This window comes from Grampus griseus (assembly GCF_964374135.1).
Source record: "Grampus griseus genome assembly, chromosome: 9".
In the NCBI taxonomy this organism is placed as follows: Eukaryota; Metazoa; Chordata; class Mammalia; order Artiodactyla; family Delphinidae; genus Grampus; species Grampus griseus.
Genome location: NC_139003.1, coordinates 18,846,920 through 18,872,808, shown reverse-complemented (window position 1 = coordinate 18,872,808; position 25,889 = coordinate 18,846,920). Strand labels below are relative to the sequence as shown.

The following is a 25,889-nucleotide window of genomic DNA, read 5'->3' as shown; positions in this document are numbered from 1 at the left end:
AGAGCTGTGTAAAATAGGGAAAAAAAGTGGAGGTAGTATTTTGTCACATTAAAAGTAAGTTTATTCTTATTGTCTTTTGCTATCCACGTGAATGAATAAATAGTTAAAAAAAAAAAAAAAAAAAAAAGAAAGAAAGTAAAAGCACTTTAAGGAAGCAAAGACCAGAAAAAGAATAAAAGAAGTAGTGACCAATATTTTACTCTTAAGTCATCATAGAACTATGAGCTCATCTCTCTCAGAATGTGAGTTGCAACTATAGGTAAATAGGTCTTTACCGTTCACAAAGTTAACCGTATCCGTACACTATGGTGCCGTATTTTTACCAACATTTTATTATGAAAAATTGCTATAGTGCCATTTAAAACTTTCTCAAAATCGTGAGACTCAAAAGTTCACCTGTAATTTAACCTAAAGTCTTCCTGTTTATGGTTTCTCCCTCATCATTCACATTATCTCAGAAAAACTTGTCAGCTAGTTATATTGTTATAAGAAAACTATATTATATGTGCATAATTTATTTTTTAGTTAATAGACTTTATTTGCATGAGGTAGCAGTTTTAGGTTTACAGAAAATATTGAGTGAAAAACACAGAGTTCCCATATATCCCATCACTCACCCTCACCCCCCCCAATTTCCTCTATTTTTAATATCTTACAGTAATGTGGTATGTTAGTTAGAATTGGTAAGCTAATATGGATGCATTATTATTAACTAAGTCTGTAGTTTACATTAGGGTTCACTCTTTGTGTTGTACATTCTATGAGTTTTGAGAAATGTGTAATGAGTATACCCATTCATTGGTTACAGTGAAGGTAACCATTTCAGTATCGCGCAGAATAATTGTTTCACTGCCCTAAAAATCCTCTGTGCTCCTCCTATTCACCCCAGCCTTCCTCTCCTCCAACCTCTGGCAACCTTTTTTTTTTTTAAACTGTCTCCGTAATTTTGCCTTTTCCTAAATGTCATATAGTTGGCATCATACAATACATAGCCTTTCAGATTCGCTTCTTTTGCCTTGCCGTACGCACTTAAGGTTCCTCCATGTCTTTTGGTGGCTTGGTAGCTCTTTTTTAATCTCTGAATAATATTCCATTGTATGGACATACCATAATTTGTTTATTCGTCCACCTACTGTAGGATTTGTTGGTTGCGTCCAAGTTTTGGCAATTATAAATAAAGCTGCTATAAACATTCGTGTTCAGGGTTTTTTGTGGATGTAAGTTTTCAGCTCACTTGGGTAAATACCAAGGAATGTGATTGCTAGATCATATTGATGTATGTTAAGAGTATGTTTAGTTTTTGTAGAAATTGCCAAACTGTACTCCAAAGTGGTCGTACCATTTTGCATTCCCACCAACAATGAATGAGAGTTCCTGCTGTTCCACATCCTCGATAGCATGTGGTGTTGTCAGTGTATTGGATTTGGTACATTCTAATAGGTGTGTAGTGATCTCATTGTTTTAATTTGTATTTCCCTAATGACATATGATGTTAAGCATCTTTTCATATGCTTATTTAATAACTATATATATATTTTTGGTGAGATATCTGTTCAGATCTTTTACCATTTTTAAATTGGGTCATGTGTTTTCTTATTGTTGAGCTTTAAAAGTCCTTTGTATAGTTTGGATACCAGTCCTTTAATTGATAGGTGTTTTACAAAAATTTTCTCCCAGTGTATGCCTTGTCTTTTGATTCTCTTCACAGAGTCTTTCGTAGAGCAGAAGTTTTTAATTTTAATGGAGGCAATCTTAATGATTTTTAAGACAATGGATTGTGCTTTTCTGCCGTCTGGTTTTAACTGAGTGTTTTGTATAGTTCCACTTTTTCTCCTCTCTTAGTATATATATTATATTTCTTTTTTTCTTAACTTCTATTTTTAGTGGTTGCCCTAGAATTTGCAACATACGTTTATAACTAATGCAAGTACCTTATAACAAAGTAATCCCAATTATTTCCTCCCATCCCTTATAACATTGCTGCCATTCACTGCATTTATCCATAAGCTATAATCACTGTACATTAATGTTGCTGTTATTATTTTGAACAAACTGTTACCTGTTAGATCAATTAAGAATAAGAGAAATAAAAGATTTTATTTACCTTCAATTATTCTTTCTTTAATTCTCTTCCTTTTTTAATGTAGGTCCAAGTCTCCCTAAAGAACTTCTTTAACATTTCTTGTAAGGCACGTCTATTGAAGACAAATTCCTTCAATTTTTGTTGGAGAAAGTGTTCATTTTTCCCTTACTTTTGAAGAGTAATTTCATAGGGTTCAAAATTCTAGGTTGATGATTGTTCTAACACTTTAATTATCTCACTTTGCTATTCTTGCTTCCATGGTTTTTGAAGAAAAGTCCAATGTAATTTTTATTCCAGTTTTTCTGTAGGTAAGGTAATTTTTTCCTATGGCTTCTTGCAATGTTCCTTTGTTTTTGATTTTGTGCCATTTGAGTATTGTATGCCTGGGTATAGGGGTGTGTGTCTGTGAGTGTGTGTGTGTCTGTGTGTGTGTGTTTCATGCTTGGTGATCGCTGAGCTCCCTGGATCTGTGATTTGGTGTCTGTCATTAGTTTTGGGAAATTCTCTGTCATTATTGCTTCAAATATTTCTGTTTCTTTTTCTCTTTCTTCTCCTTCTGGTATGCCCATTATACATACATTATAACTTTTTGAATTTGTTCCTCAGTTCTTGGATATTCTGTTCTCTTTTCATTCTTTTTTCTCTTTGGATTTCGATTTTGGAAATTTTTATTGATGTTTCTTCAAGCTTACTCATTCTTTCCTTGGTTATGCCCAGTCTATTAAATAAGTCCGTCAAAGACATTCTTCATTTCCGTTATGGCATGTTTGATTTCTAACATTTCCTTTTGATTCTTTCTTAGAGTTTCCATCTCTCTGCTTATGTTACCTATAGTTTACACGTGCACATGTCAAAGGCACAGCTTGGCAAATTTTCATACTTTTCAATGTGTAACAGTATCCAGATCAAGAAACAGAATAATAGCAATAAGAAACAGAACAAAGCAATAGTGAGCCTTCTCGTGCTTCCTTATGGTCACTGTTTTCCTCTCTGAAAATTACCCGCATCTGACCTTTTTATATGGAATCATGCACTTATATATTCTTTTATGACTGGCTTCATTTGTTCCACATTATATTGACAAGATTCATCTATATTCCTGTGTATAGGTCCTTATTACTCTGTACTCTATATTGTATTCCATTATATGGGTACACCCCAGATTTTTTTTAATATTGTATTATTTGAATGTTTATGTGTGTATATATGCATTCATTTATTTTTCTCCTGTTGGGTACCTGGATACTTTCTAATTTAAAACTGCTTCAAATAGTGCTGCTTTGTATATTCTACTATATGTCTCTTGGTAATCATATGTATATATTTCTATTGCTTACATTTTAGGAGTCAAATTACCGGGTCATAGCATATGCATATGTTGAGTTGTAGTGCACACTGCCAAATAGTTTCCCAAACTGGTAGTAAGAGTTTGCACTCTCATAGCAGTGTATGAAAGTTCCAATTGCTCTGTATCTCATCTGTATTTGATATTTTCCATCTTTTTAACTTTGGCCTTCTAGTAGATTTGTAGAGGTATCTCAGTGTGGTTTAATATGCATTTCTCTCATGACTAATAAAGTTGAACATATTTTAATGTACTTTTATGGTATTTATTGGCCATTTGAATATCCGCTTTCACAACATATTTGTTCAGATCTACTGCCCATTTTTTAATTAGGTTGTCTGTCTTTTCCCTACTGATTTGTAGGAATTCTTTACACATCTGGATGTAACTCCTTTGTGATGGATAGGTAGTAGGTAGGTAGGTAGATAGATAGATAGATAGATAATGTCATCTTCCTCCACTTTACAAATTGCCTTTTCACTCTCTTAATGGTGTCTTTTAATAAACAGACTTTTAAAATTTTAATAAGTCAAATTTATTTCTTTAATAGATAGGACATTTTGTTTCCTATTTAGAAATCCTTTCTTATGCCAAAGTCACAGAGGTGTTTTTCTCTAAAACTTTTACTGTGATGAATGTTTTTCCCAAGCATGTGAAATAAGTTATACACTCTTAAAATTATATTTCCTATCCCTGCTCTCTACACTTCTTAATTTAGATCATGTTGTCATAACAATAGTAGAAGAGAGTAGCCTCATGATTTTTTCTATCAAAAGAGGTAAAGAATTATTGAGACATGATGAATTAGAGTGCCAACTAGGAATAATCAGACTGACCTTAGGGGAGAGTCAGGCCATGTTACCATCATGTTTTCCTGCTGCTAGATTTCTAAAAGGTCTGGGTAAGCATAGTCCCACTATTGATCTTTAAGTGTACTTATTTAATACATCTATAACCTGAGTAGTTGTATTAGAAGTAACTTCTGGAGGATAATTATTTTTCCCCAACTTTTCAGGTTACTTTAACTGAAAGTAAGTCTTCTTCCTGTTGTTCCTAGGCTCATTGTCTTTTATGCCTGCAAAGAGATTGTCAATCAGTTTTATTAGTTATCTTCAATAGCTTAGAGTTAAGGGGAAGGGTTTCTAGCCCTATTTCAGAAAAGAGAAGGCTAATGCAGAGATGAACGTCTGTATACCACCTCATGCTTCTGATTTAGAAGAGCTAGAATTAAGTTCTTGGCTTTCTTTATTTCCTTTTTTCTCACTGCATTGTCACCTTCCATCTTAAATTTGAAGGCAAAGCAAATTAAACATATTTTTTTTAATTTTTGGTGAATTATTATATCCATGAAGTAAGATGCAATCTTAGGTATATAACTCAAAGAAATGGTATGTGTGATTTTACTCATGTAACCACCTCCCCGATCAAAATACAGAACTTTTCTTGCACCCCAGAAGGTTACCTCAAGGTAACCACTATTCTGACTTTTATCACCATAGTTTAGTTTTGACTGTCCTTGAATTTTATATAAATTTCACCATAGTATCTGGTTCATTTTACTGAACATTATGACTGAGATATTTGTCCACGTTTTTGCATGCAAACAGACATGGTTTGAAAACAAATTCTATTTACTTTAAGAGAAGAAAAATAATTTTTTAGATCTATTTTGTTTTGTATGTGATTGATTGTTTTCTCTTAATCTGTCATATTCTCTATCCTGAAAGCAAAGGTACATAGAGGGGAAGACTCTTCATTGATATTCCAATGTGGTAGAGTTACAGAGCCTTGATTTTCACACATTAGAGTACCACAGAGCGTGGCATGAGCTAAAAAGACTGAAAAATCACACTCTGTTCCTGTAATTAGTTTTTAAAGCTTAGAGAGCTATTTGGCGCCCAGATGAATATAGAATCCAGTGTCCTTTGCATTGAATAAAGGTTATGCTCCCTTCATTACTAAACGAGGCCCTTTTCTATTCTTGTTTTTTAACTAAAAAATAAAATGTATCATTTCCTGGCTTAACTTCAAATAAAGGAAAAAAATAGGTCAGGCCAGGACTTTAATAGAAAAATGAAAAATAGCAAATATCCTTTTGTTCCCAAAGAAGCTGAAAGCAGGCTTTCTAGCCCATTATCTTTGCACCTGTCATATATATGTGTGTAGTTATCCTTTTGAGATCAATGAATATCCACTGATAAAAGCAGTCCTGTTTTCTGGTCATGTAATTAACAGAAGAGTTAAGGTGTTGGAAGAAGTAAAGGGGGTGGGGAGGCCCTGTGCATTAGAGACTATTACCCCAAATCTGTTACCCCCATTTCACTCAGGGCCCCAGAATTTCGAAGAATAAGAGTCATTTCCCTAGAGCCAGGTTTGAAAATCCTGAAGTGGATAGATGTGATTGGCAGGACCAGGACAAGAGTATTCAGGTGATAAAAGCCAAAGAATATATAAAACTTACAAATTAGTCTTGAGCTCCAGCATGAAGAAAGATGAATGATAAAGAAGTTTTCTGGAAAGATTGTGTAATCTATTACAATCAAAGTTGACAGTGCCTGTATTTGATGGCAACATTGTGTGGTTTCAGGCACTATTATTCCCATTCAACAGATAAGGAAACAGGTACAGAGAACTTAAATAACTGCCCCAAATTCACAGAGCCTCTAAGTTGACAGAGCTAGAATTTGAGCCCAAGTAGTCTGGCTCCTAGAGCTAGCACAGAGTGACCATCCAGTCTTAAATTGGGTGAGGAATTTGTACTTTTGGACCTTTGATTTATGCCTTCATTTTCATTGATCGTCATCCTCTTGACTGATATTTTAATCGTAATTTGCTAACGTTGCAGAAAGTTACCATACAGGTGCTTTTACCCTGGGTTTAGTTTGTTATTATTAGAATTAATTGTATTATATTTCATGTATTATATTGTTGCCCATTCTTTCCCTTCCAGTAACAGGTTGGTAACAGAATATCCAGATATTTGAGGGAAAGACTGTATTGAAAGCAGAAATGTACAGTGCTTTAAAACTGATTGTCTCGGATGAACTGGGAGATTGGGATTGACATATATACATTAATACATATAAAATAGATAACTAATAAGAACCTGCTGTATAAAAAATAATTAAATTAAATTTTAAAAAACTGATTGTCTTATCTTTCCTCTGAGTTTTATGTTTGCCTAGTCAAAGAAAAGAAAAAACAATTATTGTTGAAAAAAGAAAGAAGGATACAAAAGGGATGGAAATATAAAAATGATATAAAACAAATTATGTAGGTTTTAGATAGTGTGTGACACAGACCTGAATAAGGAAGAAAAACTAAACAACATTTTTAGCTATTTTTAGTTATTTAGAAGATAACTATTTATTTCATCTGGAGGATCAAATGAGTGATATGTTAAGACTGATTTTTGTCACTTTACAAAATTATGAACTCAGAGTGCTTAAAGAACTTTCAAAGAGCAAGGCAATTCCTAAGACTTTGTTTGGCATGAGTTCTATATTAGATGTTTAATAAAAAGAGTCAGAATAGAAGCAGAAAGCAGGTTTGTACTTTAACCTTCTGTGGACCCTAATAGTACATCGAAGACCTTCAATAAATATTGACTGAATTTAAAAATAGGAAGGATCATTCACTCTTCAAATGAAAAAAACTAAAATATAAAGAATGGTGAGCCAAATGCCTTAATTGGAAGAAAATACTTTCAGTGGCCTCCCTGAAAGTTACATGGATGGTAGCATGTTCCTTTTGAAAGCTCACAGGCCTGAGTTCTAGCCCTCAGCACTGCCATTAATTAATCTATTTTGTTTTGTTTTGCTTTTACCTTTGGTTGGTCTTTACACTTCTTTAATTTCTTCATCCAGCTGAGATTAAACAAGAGAAGTAGAAATCTAGTAAGCCTGGGAATGTATTTAAATGTAAACATAGTACTAATAAAGTAGAGCACAGGGGGTTCCCTGGTGGTGCAGTGGTTAAGAATCCACCTGCCAATGCAGGGGACACAGGTTCGAGCCCTGATCCAGGAAGATCCCACATGCCACGGAGCAACTAAGCCCATGTGCCACAACTACTGAGCCTGCGCTCTAGAGCCCTCGAGCCACAACTACTGAACACATGTGCTACAACTACTGAAGCCCACACGCCTAGAGCCTGTGCTCCTCAACAAGAGAAGCCACCACAGTGAGAAGCCCGTGCACCACAACGAAGAGTAGCTCCCGCTCGCTGCAACTAGAGAAAGCCTGTGCACAGCAACGAAGACCCAATGCAGCCAAAAATAAATAAATAAATTTATTTATTTTTAAAAATCACCTCAATAAAAAACAATAAATATTAAAAAAATAAAAATCGGGCTTCCCTGGTGGCACAGTGGTTGAGAATCCGCCTGCCAATGCAGGGGACACGGGTTCGAGCCCTGGTTTGGGAAGATCCCACATGCTGCAGAGAAACTGGGCCCGTGAGCCACAACTACTGAGCCTGCATGTCTGGAGCCTGTGCTCTGCAACAAGAGATGCCGCGGTAGTGAGAGGCCTGCGTACCGCGATGAAGAGTGACCACCGCTTGCTGCAACTAGAGAAAGCCATTGCACAGAAACAAAGACCCAAAGACCCAACACGGCCAGAAAGAAAGAGAGAGGGAGGGAGGGAGGGAGGGGGAGGGGGAGAGGGAGAAAGGGAGGGAGGGAGGGGGAGAGAGAGAGAGAGAGAAGGAAGGAAGGAAAGAAAAGAAAGAAAGTATAGCACAGATAATTTTCAGAAAAATTCCACTTGGAAATTTAAAGCATCTCAAAACAATGTAAGCAATGACTGTTAAAAGGTTCTAGATAACTACAGCCATTGAAGAATCTTTAGAAAAATTTGAAGGAATAAGTAAAAGATCTGATGCAGGAAAAAAAAAAAGACTTTAGCTCGCTCGAACAAATGTTTATTAGAATAGAGACATTTATTCCACTACCTCTGTAGGCTTAATGTGACTTTAACAATATAATTATAAAAGGAAAGATGAATCAGAAAATATGAATATATTAAATAAGTACAGGAGTAGAAAATGCTTTGCTAAGATGTTTTTTTTCCCTCAGTTACACAAGATGAAGGTCATAGACGTATATAGGACACTGACAGGCAAGACTGGATGAGAAGTAGATTTAAATCGCAAAATTAAACAAAAAAGACAGGTAATTAACTGGAGTCTCAGCTACAGACATATCAATTAGTGTTCAAGATGATTGAATTAGGCACTTTGTTATTATATGAAAATGATATGACTCTTGTTAGCGTACAATTGGCAGTAAATGAAAAGAAATGTAAATTTCCTATATACAGTGCATAAATGCTAGCCTACTGAGATGGTTATTTGAGGATTGTAGTTATCTATTAGTATCAGTAAAAAGTCACTAATGTAGTGTTTTCTACATTTTATTTTTTGTTTAATTTTAGATCATTGAATTATTTATTTATTTTTCTTTAACTTAGATGTACATTCAATACCATTCCTCTTTCTCTCATTTGGAGTCTTAATAAAAGAAAACAATAATCCCTCTAATTTAGTCCTACTCAGCCCTTCAGAAAGTGCGGTTGAGAATGATGTTCTGTGCCATTGTGATGGTGGCAAGGATACCTGTCATCTCTCTGGGGTAGGAGCAAGAAGAGGTGTTCCTAAGCCAGGGGCAGACACGAGGCAGTGCACACCCACCACTGAAAAGTCCCATGCCTGCTATTCTCTCCCTCAGGCCATCTCTACTGGTAGCTGCTCTCTGCTGCAGGCTTACTTCCCTGCCAGATGATGAAGGACCCCTTGCCTTCTCGCCCCTATCTTACTGAACCTTCTCCTGTTCCCAGTCTACCATACTCTTTCCTCCCTCTATGTGTTTGCCCATGCCCCTTCCTCTTCTTGAGATGCCCTCTGCTCATCCCACCCTTGCCTCCTGTACCTGTCCAGTTGGGCTCTCAGGATACAGCTCAGGTATCAACTGCTCCAGCATCTCCTCCCCATAACCCTCTCCCTTTCTGCATCTCACCCTGCCTCCCTCCTGGGTTAGGAGCTCACAGTCTTTGGGGGAGTTAAGCAAATAAGCACCTTAGAGCAGGGTGAATACTACTGCTAGAGGTAAAGATAATATGTTAAAAAGAGACCAGTAGAAAAATGAAAAATAATAATGTAACTACACTGAGAAGGGGAAATTGATATGATTGGGGGGTGGGAAGAGGGGACATAAGTAAGCTAATTCCTCACCCATCCACGGGGCAGGAGATCAGTATAAAAATTCTAAAATGAATGTAGCAATGCATAGCAGTTTCCACAGATTATATACAGCGGTGGATATAACCACTGGAAGAATTAGAAACAGAAACTGTTTTTTTTTTTAAAGTTGTAGATGCTTCTTTCTGGGGCATAAGACTGAGGTGAGGGGTGGTGGTGGGACAGGGGGTCACTGTTCATCGTTATCGGTTATTTAACCATGAGTAATTAGTACTTAGCTTTTAAATTTTTATTTGCTTAAAAAATTTTCCACATGTCCTCAAACCCTGTTAGTATTCACTGCCAGTTCACCAATTGTTCACAAATACACTATCATTCTAACATTTTTTTATCCCTGAAAAAATACCTTAATCTTAAGCCATCTTCACTTTTCTGCCAATTTTATGTGAAGCATTTACTCCTCTCTGTAGTATACTTTGCCCCAGAGATTCCCATATCTTTCTTTGTCTTCCTCCTAAGACCCCCCACCAATTGCTCAATCCCTTCCCCAGAGAGCTACTTTGAAGACACGACACTTAGTTGCTCAGTTTCAGAATTATTGCCATTGCTTGAGATCAGTTGTTTAGTGTCTGCTCTGAATAGATTTAAAATTCTCAAAAGGAAATTGTATAGCAATTTGAGAAATAACCAGAATCTTCGATAAACTGGAATACTCTGTGAGGAAGTTCAGTGCTGTATAAATTTTGACTTTGAAATCTATAATAATTCTTGGTAGTTGAAAGACCAAAATATATGTTTAGCTTATAGTAAGTAATTATTGGTTATTTTAATCCCATATGTTGATAATCTGTTTTGAAGCTTAAGAAATGTTCTTTATAGAAAACTATTGCTATTTCTAGGAATGCATAACTTAACAGTGGCTCCTGGCAGAAAAACTGTGCACCTCTGAAAGTCCCAGCACCTACAGAAAAAAACCCTGGCACCTTATTGTTTATATCCTGTGTTGCTGGACAACATCCTACAAAGTAGCCAGGCTTATTTGAGTGGCTTGGCTAAGAAAGACGCATTCATGTTCCAAGCTAACCGAGCATTTCAAGTGCAGCTTTATTCGAAGTTGAATCTGAATCAGAACTCTGAGCAGTGCCATCAGCCTGAGAATAATGTGCTGCTTCCCAATTCGCTCTTTGCTTGTTGTTACCTAGTATCGATTTTCATGGAACTTTTCACTGTACTTACATACATATATATCAGTGTACTCATCTACTTGGTACCAAAAAGGGAGGCACAGAATGTGGAGAAAACCCTGAGACTGAGCCCTGAGCTCCTACCCCACCCCTACCCCTAATTCTCCATGTGTCTTTAGCCAGGTTCCCTCACTCTTCTGCATCTCCATCCCTCATCTGTAAAAAACAACCTTTTTTAAAAATTTTATTTTATTCAAGTATAGTCGATTTACAAGATTGTGTTAATTTTTGCTGTACAGCAAAGTGATGCAGTTATGCATACATATACAGTGGCTCCTGGCAGAAAAACTGCACAGCTCTGAAAGTCCCAGCAGAGGTGGGACTTTCTTTTTCATATTCTTTTCCATTATGGTTTATCACAGGTTATTGAATATAGTTCCCTGTGCTATACAGTAGGACCTTGTTATTTATCCATTCTATATATAATAGTTTGCATCTGCTAATCCCAAACTCCCAATCCACCGCTCCTCCACTCCACCCTTTGGCAACCACAAGTCTGTTCTCTGTGTCTGTGAGTCTGTTTCACAGATAAGTTCACTTCTGTGATATTTTAGATTCCACACGTAAGTGATATCATATGGCATGTGTCTTTCTCTTTCTGACTTACTTCACTGAGAATGATAATCTCTAGGTCCATCCATGTTGCTGCAAATGGCATTATTTCATTCCTTTTTATGGCTGAGTAGTATTCCATTGTATATATGTACCACATCTTTATCCATGCATCTGTCGATGGACATTTAGGTTGCTTCCATGTCCTGGCTATTGTGAATAGTGCTGCTGTGAACAAAGGGGTACATGTATCTTTTTAAATTATAGTTTTGTCTGGGTATATGCCCAGGAGTGGGATTGCTGGATCATATGGTAATTCATTTTTAGTTTTCTGAGGAACCTCCATACTGTTCTCCATAGTGGCTGTACCAACTTACATTCCTACCAACAGTGTAAGAGGCTTCCCTTCTCTCCACACCCTCTCCAGCATTGGTTATTTGTAGCCTTTTAATGATGGCCATTCCGACTGCTGTGAGGTGGTACCTCATTGTAGCTTTGATTTGCATTTCTCTAATAATCAGTGATGTTGAGAATCTTTTCATGTGCTTGTTGGCCATCTGGGTGTCTTCTTTGGTGAAATATCTGTTTAGGTCTTCTGCCCATTTTTCAATTGGGTCGTTTGTTTTTTTGTTATTGAGTTGTATTAGCTGTTTCTATGTTTTGGAGATTAAGCCCTTGTATAAATGACAACCTTTGATTCTCAAACTTATAGGCTGGTTTTGTGAGTGTGTGTGGGTGTGCGTGCACACCCACACACACGCTTTAACTAGCATATTAGGTCATATTTTATGTCCAGTAAAGTTGTGGGGTTTTTTTGTTTTGTTTTGTTTTTACATTTTATCTATTGCATTTATTTATTTATTATTTATTTATTTATTTTTGCGTTACGCTGGCCTCTCACTGTTGTGGCCTCTCCCGTTGCGGAGCACAGGCTCCGGATGCGCAGGCTCAGCGGCCATGGCTCACAGGCCCAGCCGCTCCGCGGCATGTGGGATCTTCCCAGACTGGGGGCACGAACCCGTGTTCCCTGCATCGGCAGGCGGACTCTCAACCACTGCGCCACCAGGGAAGCCCAAAGTTGTATTTTTATGTTGTGTATTTACACTTTAGAATAGGTTGGAGCCCTTTATGTAATCAGTACACTTAGTACATTCTGTCCATTTTATAGAATTTTGAATATAATTTTTCTATTTTTTTTAGCTACTAAGGGTTCTGGTTTTAGTATGTTTACATTTTTGGCATATTTTTGGTAAACATTCATCATTTATTTGATATCTCAGAATCACAACTTTCAATTATAAAGCTGTTTTGATAAGAAAACTTGGTCAGTTCCTTGATGATTATTATTTTCCAGAAAAACATCATCATAAAAGCAGAAAGTGCCGTAAAGGCTTTTGAAACCAGGTTCCTTGATCAGATCAGGATTCAGCACCATCAGAGGAGTAGGGTTAATGACAAGCATGCTTCTAGCATCATTGCTTTAGGATTTTGTTGTTGAATGTCAGGCCTAGAGTAAGACACACAACAGTTGCTCAATAAATGCTTGGTGACTGTTACGTCTGTGCTCATGTACTACTTGATATACAAGTAAAGGAGTTAAATAAGAGTAAGGATAGCATAGAAGGAGTCTTAGAGTATAGGGTGTATATTAGTCTGCTTGGGCTGCCTTATCAAAATACCCTGGACTGGGTGGTTTACACAACAGAAATTTATTTCTCACTGTCCTAGAGGCTGGGAAGTCCAGGATCAAGGTGCTGGCCAATTCATTTCCCGATAAAGGTTCTCTTCCGAGCTTGCAGAGGCCTGTTTTCTTGCTGTGAACTCACAGGTCAAGGAGAGAACAAGAGATTTCTCTCAGGTTTCTTCTTATAAGGGCACTGATCCCATCATGAGGGCTCCACCTTCATCATGACTTAATTACCTCCGAAAGATCCCATCTCTGAATACCATGATTTTGGGGTTGGGAGCCTCAACATATGAATTTGGGGGACTACATCTCAGTTCATAGCAAGGTGAAGATACTTAACTGTTTACCTTTACCTGTTACAGTCTGAGCTGTAATTTTACATTCATGATTGGAAATTAGTCAAATAAAAGGCTGACTGTTTAATGTATAGAATATGTTGCTACTAATACAGGCAAAGGGACAAAAGTTATGCTTCAGGAAGAAAAATGGCAACTTAAATTAAAACTATGATTGTAGAGAAAATTTAAAGCATTTCTTGTCAAATGACTTATGCAGTTCTGAGTCAAAGAGGAACAGGGTTGTTTTTTCTACATAATGAATCTCCTGTAATGTAGTATTTGAACTTATCACCTAGTCGTCTTCTGTTGACCTGTGATTAAAATCTTGGCCTTTAATTGGAGGCTCACTGTTTGAACCCTGATGTTTTGCCACCAGCCCAGCCTATACAGGCTTTTGATAAAAAGGGTGATGTTTCTGTGTCTGTCTCTCAGGCAGGGAACCCAGGTAGAGGTAAAACTGCCTGGAGCAGAATGGTGCCTGAGCTTCAGTCTCTAGACCTTTGCCCTGCCATCACCTTGGTAAACCTCTAGCCTCTCTTTTCTAGAAGACACTTATTTGAGCATGATAGTTTTTCTGTGCTCACCCATGAGAACATAGCACATAAACTACTCCAGAATTCCTATACAAGGACAGAAAGATGAAATGACAGAAGAAAATCTGCGTTTATGCCTACGTGGATTGAACATGTCGGAACATAACTGGCTGTCATGCTGAATTTTCTCTCTCCAGATCTGAAAGGAGAACAGCGTGAACAGTTTGCAAGAGCTCTGACTGTTTCAGTAATATTGTTTACGTTTTTAATTTAGCGCATTAAATTCTCACCATACAAGTCATGTTGTACCTCATACAAAACCTTTGTTTCCCGAAACTCAGCACATTGGGAAGAAACTTAAAGAGTACTGTCAAGAGATCCAGTTAGGAAGCAATTAGGAGATTGCTGTTCTAGGAACTATTCTGGGCAGGGGAGATACTGATTTTGAAACGTGCATCAATTTTCCATCTATTTCTCATTTCTGATTTTTTCCCCTAAACTTAAACTTGTTTTAATTTGGAAAGTTTTAAACCCATAGAAAAGTTGAAATAACATTCCAATGACTGCATATATACCCTAACTTAGATTTACTGACTGTTAACATCTTGCCATCCCCTCTCAGTTTCCTCTCCAAATATATATACACACTTCCCTCTTGCCAAATCATCTAAAAGTAGGCTAAAGATATCATGACTTTTTACTCTTAAATTCTTAGCATGACTCTCCCAAGAACAAGGGCATTCTCCTACTCACCCGCATTATTACCATGTGCTTTATGTTGCTGCCGTAACAGATTACCAGTGGCTTAAGACAATACGGATTCATTTTCTTACAGTTCTGTAGGCGAGAAGTCCAATACAAGTCTCATTGGGCTAAGATCAAGGTGTCTGCAGGGCTTCGTTCCTTCCTGGAGGTTCTAGGGGAAAATCCATTTCCTTGCCTTTCCAGCTTCTGGAGGCCAACCTCACGCTCTGGTCTGTGGCCTCCTCCTCCATCTTCAAAGCCAGCAACCTAGCCTGTCTCTGAGCCTTCTTCCATCATCACATCTCTCTCCCTGACCACAGCTAGGAAAGCATCTTCACCTTGTGATTAGATTTAGTCCACCCAGATAATCCAGGATAATCCCCCCATCTCTATGTCCTTAACCTTAATCATATCTGCAAAATCATTTTTGCCTTATAAAGTAACATAATCATAGGTTCCCAAGATGAGGGTATAGACATCTTTGAAGGGCCATTGTTCTGACTACTACACCACACCTAACAAAACCAGCCTTCATTCAAAGTTTATCCAACATACAGGCTATAGTCAAATTTCCCCAATTACCAAAAAAGTGTCATGGATCCAATCAAGGTTTACATATTATAATATGTCTCTTTGGTTTCCAGTCATCTATAACAGTCTCATCAGCTCCCTCTCTTTTTCATGACATGGAATCCTTTGATAAAGAGTCTAGGCCAGTTACCAAGTAGAGATCTGAATTTAGCTAAAAGTTTCTTTGTGATTATATCCAGACTGAACGTATCTGTCAAGAATACCCATGTAGGTGGTGTTTTGTGCTTCCCACTATGTCACTTCATATAAAGTCTGGCTGTGCTGCTACTGGCAATGCCAAGCTTGACTTTTTGTTTAAGGTAGTGACTGCCAGATTGCCCCATTGGAAAGGTGGGGGGTTTCTCTATAAAATGCTTGATAAAAGTTCGCCATCTTTGGGAGACACAATCAAGGAACACATTCACAGAGCCAGACTTTAACACAGCATTTTTCAAACTGTGGATCATGGCATATTAGCAAATTACAAAATCATTCTAGTGGACTTTGAACCCCCCCAGAGGAACTAGGACAGGGCCTGGGTAATGGTGGATTCCTAGTAAATATCTGCTAAAGAATGTATGGCTCAGTAATAGGCAGATAACCCAATTAAAAAATGATCAAAGGGAATTCCCTGGTGGTCCAATGGTTAAGAATCCGCCTTCCAAAGCAAGGGACGCGGGTTCGATCCCTGGCCGGGGAACTAAGGTCCAACGTGCCACGGGGCAACTAAGACTGTGCGCTGCAACTACTGAGCTCACGCGCTCTAGAGCCGGTGCACCACAGCAAAGAGCCTGTGTGCCGCAACTAAGACCCGGCACAGCCAAATAAATAAATAAATAAATATTTTTTTAAAAAAAAGATCAAAGGGTCAGAATTGCCACTGCTCTAAAGAAGGTATACAAATCGTCAGTAAGCACATGAATAGATGCTCAGTATCACTAGCCATCAAGGAAATGAAGGTCAAAACCATGAGACACTACTTCACATCCACTAAGATGACTATAATTTTAAAAGATGGGTAATCTACTTCACATCCACTAAGATGACTATAATTTTAAAAGATGGGTAATCATTGGGCTTCCCTGGTGGCGCAGTGGTTGAGAGTCCGCCTGCCGATGCAGGGGACGCGGGTTCGTGCCCCGGTCCGGGAGGATCCCACATGCCACAGAGCGGCTGGGCCTGTGAGCCATGGCCACTGGGCCTGCGCGTCCGGAGCCTGTGCTCCGCAGCGGGATAGGCCACAACAGTGAGAGGCCCGCGTACCGCAAAAAAAAAAAAAAAAAAAAAAAAAAAGATGGGTAATCACAAGTGTTGGCAAGGATGTGAAGAAATTGGAACCCTTGTGTACTACTGGTGGAAATGTAAAATGATGCACCCACTTTAGAAAACAGTCTGACATATTCTCAAAGGGTTAGAGTTACCATATATGACCCAGCAATTCCATTCCTTGGTATATATACCCAAGAGAAATGAAAACATACATCCACACAAAAATTTAGATGTGAATGTTCATAGCAGCGTTATTTATAATAGCCAACAAATGGAAACAACCCAACTATCCACCAAGTGATGAACAGATAAACAAAATGGGATAGATCTATGGTATATCCAATGCGATACTATTTGGTAATACAAGAAGTACTATTGTATGCATGAACACGGATGAACCTTGAAACCATGTTAAGTAAAGAAGCCAGTCACAAAAGATGACATATTGTGTGATTCCATTTATATTAATAGGAATTATATATGAATGTCCAGAATAGGAAAATCTATAGAGACAGAAAGTAGATTAGTGGTGACCTAGGGCTGGAGTTGAGGATAAATGGGAAGTCTAACAGGTGCAGGGTTTCTTTTTGGAGGAGATAAAAATGTTCTAAGTTAATTGTGTGATTGTGTGACTCTGTAACTATACTGAAAACCAACCATTGAACTGCACATACTAAGTGGGTAAATTTTATGGTATATGAATTCGATCTCGGTAAAGCTATTATTTTAAAAAGTGCCCGTGACCGAGCCCCACCCATGCCAATTAAAGTTGAATTTTGGCAGGTCGAGTTTGGCATCAGGTATTTTGTTTAAACTTCTCTAGTTCAGTTTTTAATGTCTAGCCAGGGTTATAGCTACTGGTTTAGGCTAACTACCAAGACCCTTCTCAGTGCCAGAACACTGTAAATCCAAAAGTCTAGTGTTTTATGCCTGTCCCAGTGAACAAGGTGATTTAAAAGCACAAGGGGACAAGCTGGTGGTCACCCCCCAACACACCTTAATAATAGTCATGATTAATTTCTTTGGCTGACATCTCTGAGTGAGTAGAAACCCCAGTTCCCCTGCAACATATATATATATACACACACACACACACACACATATATGTATATATATATAGCAAGTATATTAAGAGTATTGCAAGTTTCTAAATCATGGACAGACAGTAGGCAAAGAAAGCAAATGAAAAATCTTTGATTGTGATTATTGAAGGAGGAGACAAATTTCTGAAGAGGAGAAATTACTTATTAAATATGAAAAATAGCTACTCACATGATTGTGTGTGATGAAAACTATTGAAGGATAGACTTAGTGATGAGGTTTAGCAGTTTCTAGGAAGAAAAAAATAATATTGTAATCAAGGTAACTGGACTATTTTATTTCTTCCTATTTATGAGGGTTTAGCCAAGATCACTTTAGAAGAGTTTTTAAAAACCTGATTAAAGAACCCATCAGAATGGTACCACCTCCATTATTTTTGACACAGACAAATAAGGTTTTGGAAGTGTTGAAGATTGAGCAGTTGTAAAAAGCAGGAGTGATAGATGGAAGTGTCATTGTCACATCTCGTAAGAATCACTCGGTATTATTAGGAATCTAGGTAGGTGACCTGACCATTTTGTAACCTTCATCAGTTTAAGCTCTGACAGATAATGGCTAAGTGGTCTTTACAGGTTACCTTAACATGTCTCAGTTTCTCTGTCTATACAACAGAACTAATTAATCCCATGCCAAAGAATTTAATCAAGTTCCAGCTGCAGTGAATATGGTCAGACATCTTATTAGGTCTAGTATAAGTCAAGGTCTGATCCAGAAAACAGAAACCACTTCAAGTATTCCCATAAATTCCTTCAAGTGGGAATTAAATGTAGGGAATTTGTTATTACAGGTGAATGAGGATCTGAGTGTCAAACAGAGGACATTAGGAGAACCTGTAGATTAGCAACAGCAAGGAGCCACTGCCTCCCTTTAGCTCTTTCCAAAGGGAAGAGCCATTTACTGGAGCACAGAGGTACCCAAAGGAATTTGGGGCATGGTAGGAGCTAGAGCCAAAAAGGAGGCGTGTCTGCGGTTGGAGACAGGACCCAAGGCGAGGGGGAGGGAGAGGAATAGCAATGCCCTGACTTCTTCTCCTTCCCCTTTAGCCTTCAGTTTCCCACCAGGGCCTCCCATTGTCAGAACCCAGCTGAGAACCTGGAAAACAGCTGGCAGGAGTCAACCCCTGCCTCCCTCTGATACAGATCACAGCAAAGGTGAGGAAATGGATCTTAGGGCGAACAAGCTTGGACTTTCAGGGTTCACCCCCTTTTTATTCTGTATCCATTAAAACTTGGTACTTCTGCCCAATTCAAGGTAACTACTCATCATTTAAAGGAATTCTCCCTCTCTCCCCAACAAGGGTGAGTCAGCCTCATCCATCATTCAATTCATCTTGTCTAGGATCTCTGCAGTCCCATGTCAAGGCAGATGTGATTCCTCATGTACGGTGACCTCTGAACTAGAATGGAAAGTTAATACTACCAGCTCCTCATGTAAAATAGTAGAAGAAATAGCACCTCACACCCATTAGGATGACTATTATTTTTTAAAATAAAACGGAAAATAGTAGATTTTGATAAGGATGTGGAGGAATTGGAACCCTTGTGCATTGTTGGTGGAAATGTAAAATGATGCAGCTGCTCTGGAAAACAGTTTGGTGGCTCCTCAAAATGTTAAACATAGAATTACCGTATAAGCCAGCAATTCCATTTTCTGTGTATACCCAAAAGCATTGAAAGCAGAGATTCAAACTGATACTTGTGCACCAATGTTCATAGAAGCATTATTCACAATAGCCAAAAGGTGGAAACAATTCAGATGTCCATCCACAGAAGAAAGGATAAACAATCAATGAAATACACAGCCTTAAAGAGGAATGAAATTCTGATACATACTATAACACAGGTGAACTTTGAAAATATTGTAAGTGAAAAAAGCCAGACGCAAAGGGACATATATGGTTCCACTTATATGGGGTACCTGGAATAGGCAAATTCATAGAGGCAAGCTATAGAATAGTGGTTCCCAGGGACTGGAAGGAGGAGGGAATGGGAAGTTACTCTTTAATGAGTACAGAGTTTCTATTTGGAAGATGGAAAAGTTCTAGAAATAGTGATGTTGGTTGTACAACATTGTGAATGTACTTAATGCCGTTAAACTGTACACTTAGAAATGATTCGAATGGTAAGTTTTATGTATATTTTGCTACAAAAATTAGGAGTTTGGGATTAACAGATACACACTACTATATATAAAATAAACAATAAGGACGGGGAACTATATTCAATATCTTGTAATAACTTATAATGGAAAATAATCTGAAAAAGAATATATATATATATATACACACACAACAGAATCACTTTGCTGTACACCTGAAACTAACACATATTGGTAATCAACTATACTTCCATTTAAAAAAAAATAAGGAAGTGGAAAACAAAAAGAAACCCTTGATTAATATATGCATAAAAATGCAGGGCAGGGCTTCCCTGGTGGCGCAGTGGTTGAGAGTCCGCCTGCCAATGCAGGGGACGCGGGTTCGTGCCCCGGTCCGGGAAGATCCCACATGCCGTGGAGCGGCTGCGCCTGTGAGCCATGGCCGCTGAGCCTGCGCGTCCGGAGCCTGTGCTCCGCGACGGGAGAGGCCACAGCGGTGAGAGGCCCGCGTACCGCAAAAAAAAAAAAAAAAAAAAAAAAAAAAAATGCAGGGCATGGGGCTTCCCTGGTGGCGCAGTGGTTGAGAGTCCGCCTGCCGATGCAGGCGACACGGGTTCGTGCCCCAGTCCGGGAAGATCCCACGTGCCGCGGAGCGGCTGGGCCCGTGAGCCATGGCCGCTGGGCCTGTGCGTCTGGAGTCTATGCTCCACACCAGCAGAGACCACAGCAGTGAGAGGCCTGCGTACAGCAAAAAAAAAAAAAAAAAAAAATGCAAGGCTGCTGCAGCCTCCATTTCTCTAACTGGTCACATTTCTCTAATTGGTGACATTTATTACTTCCTTCTTCTACCATCCATCCCATGTTGCCCTTGCCCTGTGCCAGCGCTCAGCCGCTCAGAGTGTTTAGCCTATTTGTGTTGAACTGAGCCTTTGTTCCTGAAAAAGGCTGAGTTCTTGGCAGTTCTGCCTTTAGTCGGCTGCTATGGGTTTTTTTCCGTGACTGTTACTATGGACCTGGAAATACTAAAAGGGGTTCCAGTGAATCCGATGTAGTCCTCTCTGCCTTTACTTCATAGAAGCAACTCACTTTGCCCTTGGCAATTGAGGTCAGTCCTTCCAGGCATCAAATTGACCCCTTTCTCTGCCTTTTGGTTCAGTAGTGTGAGAAGCCCAAAAGAACTGGTTGACAATCTCTCTTACCCATATAATTTAGTCATTGTTGTATTTTCTGGTGGAAGCATTCCTTCCTGAGTGCCTCTAGACCAAAGTTGTGGGAACAGGAGCAGAAACCTCCATGAGTAGTTTTAATAATGAGAAGAGGGACCTTTCCTACTTCTAATCCTTGGATTCCCAGACCTATACTTTCTTGTTATTGGAAAAATAAATAAATAAATAACAGCACTATATATTGGTGTCCTGAGTCAAAGTACCTCAGCACTCCAGCCTTGTACATGTTGTCTCCCAACTGCACCATAGCTGAATCCTGCATCAGCCATTTCTCCCGGTAAGTTTCTTGGCCAGCAACACTGTTGAACAGCATACCATGATTGTGAATAAGAGCTTGAATAAATCTCCTGGGAGTGGTGCTCCTCGAAACATTTCAGGCAAGGAAAGCAATTCCGTACTCAGAGTGGGTACAGCACTGCCCCCTCCAGGACGCAAGGCGTCTGGTCGTCTGCTTCTCCACCTGAGCCAGCCGGTGTCTTTCCCCTGCTCTGTTCTGGATCATAGGGGACTGCCCTTTGTACAGTGTTTCCTGGCTCTTGGGGCAGTTATCTTACAGCGGGACAGCAATGGGAAGTAGTAGTAGAAGATTTGGGGAGTGGGACAGGGTCTGAACATGTATGTTATGTGGTCAAATGTAGCCCAGATCTGCAAATCAGTCACTTTGAAACTATTTGTGATGTTTCTTTCATAAGTGCATTTAGTCTGCTGAAAGTGCACTTTTTTTTTTCCTTCCTAAGATTTCAGGGAATAACAGAATTATTTAAAGACTAAATGGAGACAATTTTCACATCTTTGGCAAACTTCTCTTAAATGAATTGTCAGATCGACCTCTTTAAAGATTATAATTGTGTGGTAAAATTAAATTAAACAGGTTTTACACTCTTGGCAAAGTTCTCTTAAATGATTTCTTGTCAGATTCAAGCTCTTTAAAGATTATAATTGTGTGGTAAAATTAAACTGAACAGGTTTAACACACTCCTTCAGTGTTTTAGGCTTCTACGTGAGCATGTTGGCCTACCGATAATAAAGGTGACTTCTCACATAGGTTCAGTGCCTGAAACATACGAGTTTTGGGTTCTGATGTCTGTTCCTGGGTATATCAGAGAATCTTTAGGCCATGACTGAATGCCTCTTATTTCACCTTCTCCAGATAATGATTTTTCTGCTGCCCATTTCACATAAACATATTGAATATCTTCAGTAAATAATGTGCTTTCATAATAAGCAGAAGATGAAGGCTAAGTAAAAATTCAGATCTAGAAAGAAGAAACAGTATTAACCCAGATGCTGGGGGTAGTCACTCTAGCCATGAGACCTCCACAGTGGACACTGACTGCCATCTGTGTTTTTGGTTTTTTTGAGAACTTTTTTTTTTTTTTTTTTTTTTTTGCGGTACGCGGGCCTCTCACTGTTGTGGCCTCTCCCGTTGCGGAGCACAGGCTCCGGACGCGCAGGCTCAGTGGCCATGGCTCACGGGCCCAGCTGCTCCGTGGCATGTGGGATCCTCCGGGACTGGGGAACGAAGCCGTGTCCCCTGCATCAGCAGGCGGACTCTCAACCACTGCGCCAACAGGGAAGCCCCGAGAACGTTTTTTAAAAATTGAAGTATAGTTGATTTACAGTGTTTCAGGTGTACAGCAAAGTGGTTCGACTATACAAATACATATATACCTATTCTTTTTCAGATTCTTTTCCAGTATAGGTTATTACAAGATACTGAATATAGTTCCATGTGCTATAGAGTAGGTCCTTGTTTATCTATTTTATGTATAGTAGTATGTGTCTGTTAATCCCAAATTCCTAGTTTATCCCTACCCCCCTTCCCCCTTTGGTAACCATATGTTTGTCTTCTATGTCTGTGAGTCTATTTCTGTTTTGTAAATAAGTTCGTTTGTATCATTTTTTTAGATTCCACATACAAATAATATCATATGATATTTGTCTTTCTCTGTCTGCCTTACTTCACTTAGTGTGATAATCTCTAGGTCCATCCATGTTGCTGCTAATGGCATTATTTCATTCCTTTTTATGTCTAGGTAGTATTCCACTGTGTGTATACACACACACGCACACACACACACACCATATCTTCTTCATCCATTCATCTGTCAGTGGACATTTAGGTTGCTTCCATGTCTTGGCTATTGTAAATAGTGCTGCTATGAGCATTGGGGTACATGTACCTTTTCAAATTATAGTTTTGTCTGGATGTATGCCCAGTAGTGAGATTGCTGGATCATATGGTAACTCTATTTTTAGTTTTTTAAGGAACCTCCAAACTGTTCTCCATAGCGGCTGCACCAATTTACATTCCCACCAGCAGTGCAGGAGGGTCCCCTTCTGACTGCATCTTGAGCAAGCCTGAAGCCACGGTCTTAACCAGCTTTTAGACCAACCAACCATTGCCTCCAGTTTGGCTCAAGTAACTGTAATACCCGTGTCCTCCAATTTTCCAGGTTAAAATGCTTGATGCGTCCATCTGGAAGGTTTTCTCATTTGTGGTAGGGCTTTCAGGTTTTTGGTAAACATGTTCATTGGAGAAAGTATAAAAAATACAGAGAAACACAAAGCATGATCCAGTCACACAATTAAACATTTTGGTATATAGATATCCAATCTTTTTTCAGTTCATATAGATATATAATTATGTTCTTCTTAAATATAGAGTGACTACAGTTTTTTTTTTACTCAACTTCATATTATGGCTAAAAATAAACTATATCAAACATTTTTTCTATGGTTTCAAATATTTTCTACTATGTAATTTCTAATGACTGCATAGTTCTCCACAGTGTGGATATGCCATAATTTATTTAATAAATTAGAGGGTTTAGGAAAAATCTGTAGTTGAGCAGCTAGAGCCATCCCCTTAAGGTTATTGTAACACATAAAACCCGTCCACCAAACTCTTTGACATACACAAATCCTCGAAGGAATGGTTTTTCGTGTGAAATGGTTATAGCTGTCAATCATTTGTTCTCCATGTCATGGTTCTGGTGCTCTCTCCAGGTTTTCAGGGGGTGATTATGGATTCCTGTCAAATGAGATATCTACTATGTATTCAACACGAGGCAGTTTGTATTTTTCTCCATCTATTGCTTTCCCATCGGAGGAAGTTAAGCAAATCTCTGTGAGCCAAAGGGGAATGGGATAGACGTCTAGTGCTGGCAGCACACGGCAGACATGCCCGGGTCCCAGAGATCCCGCATAAGTAGATTAGACTGCTACATAAATACATTTGTCTTGATTGTCACATTCCACCCAGGGTTACACCTACATGCGTAAAAATGGCTCCAAGCCTGTTTTTCAAAGACAGTTTGCCTCCTTTGTTGCTTTTTAACCACCCAGCTCACAGGCATTTTTTGTGTTATAGCTATCAAAGATGATTAAGGGGCTGGGAGAGCTGATATATAAGGACAGATTAAGAAAACTAAATATTTACAACTTGACTGAGTGATAGCCAAGGGGAAGATACTATAACTGTCTGCTGGGCTCAAATCATGGAAGAGATACTGTTTTGCTTTCCCCAGTAACTCAATTTTAGGGATATCTAAATTCAGAGAAAGTTTTCTGAAGATGACATCACTTATGCTAATTAGATAATTTTGTCAGTTGAAATTACATTTCGCTGCTTACTAGCAGAGACTTGGAATAGCAGTGGCTTAAACAAATAAGGTTTCATTTTCTCTCCTATAACATGAAGCCCAGAAATGTATCGTCTGGGGCCATGTGGCAGTTCCATGATGTCATCGGTGCCCCCATGCCCTCCTGTCTTTGGCGCCATTATTCTCAGCATGATATTCGTACTCAAGGTCACCTGGTATTTGAAGAAGAGCTACCACAGCTTCACTTACCTTGGCTGAATTCCAGAAAGGGGAAGGCAAAAGAGGTCCCTGCCAACTAAGACTGCTTGGAAGAACTTTCTCGGAAGCCCATTTCCTGATTCCAGTTTATATCTTATTGACCACCACATCAACAAGAGGGGCTGGGAAACTGAGCAGGGTTTTTGGTTTGGTTGATTTTGTTTTTACGTTGGGTACCTTGCTTACCACAGCGATATCAAGGTCCTTTGACTGAGAAGGCATGGGAACATGGCTGCCGGGTAGGCAACTGGTGGTTTCTGTCGCAATGACTTACCTCTTAAAGATTCTGAGAAGTCTGGACTCTGAGACACAGTGACATTTGCTATGTTGTTCCATTTGTAAAACTAGCCCTTGCGATCTAATTTATTTACTTCACGTCACTCATCTATTTCAATTTATTTGTCACAGCATACCCTGGGTTGATGCTAAATAAACCAGCCATCTCAGCAGACCTAAGAATAATAATAACTACAGCTTACTAGCTTTTACCCAGTTCCATGCACTGTGTTACGCACTTCACATCACCTGAATGGTTTGCTTCAAAATACTCCAAGGGGGATGGGGAGTAGATATGGATAAATGAAATAATACTCACCATGAGTTGCTAATAATTGAAGCTGAGCGATGGGTATATGGAAGTTTGTTATTATTTATATACTCTTCTCTCTCCTTTTGTAATAACGGAGATTTTCCCAGTAAAGATCTTTAAATCACCTCATCTACATCTTACATTATTTCATATGAGGTCGGTACTATTACCCCTAGCTAACAGTGCTCAGGGCAGTTAAGCAGCATCACACAGTGAGTGAGTGGCAGATTTAGGATTCAGACCCAGGTCTTCCTGACTTAGAAGCCTGTGCTGTAACCCTTATTATTCAAAGAAAGCATGCTTCCCCCATAAGGAGACTAAACCTCATCAGAAATGTAGATTTTCAGGCCCCACCCAAGCCCTATTACAGGACCCCCGAATAAGGTTTGTTTGCACACCCGGGGTTCCCATGCTCTGTCCACTGCACTGTTACTGCCTTCGTAGCCACAA

At 38.9% G+C, this 25,889-nt stretch overlaps 1 protein-coding gene across 1 annotated transcript in view; it reads left to right on the top strand.

The window, feature by feature from the left end:
- Positions 1 to 25,889, top strand: part of EXOC4 (exocyst complex component 4) — an 810,848-nt gene that overhangs the window by 665,308 nt on the left and 119,651 nt on the right. The gene's annotated exons all lie outside the window — the stretch shown is intronic.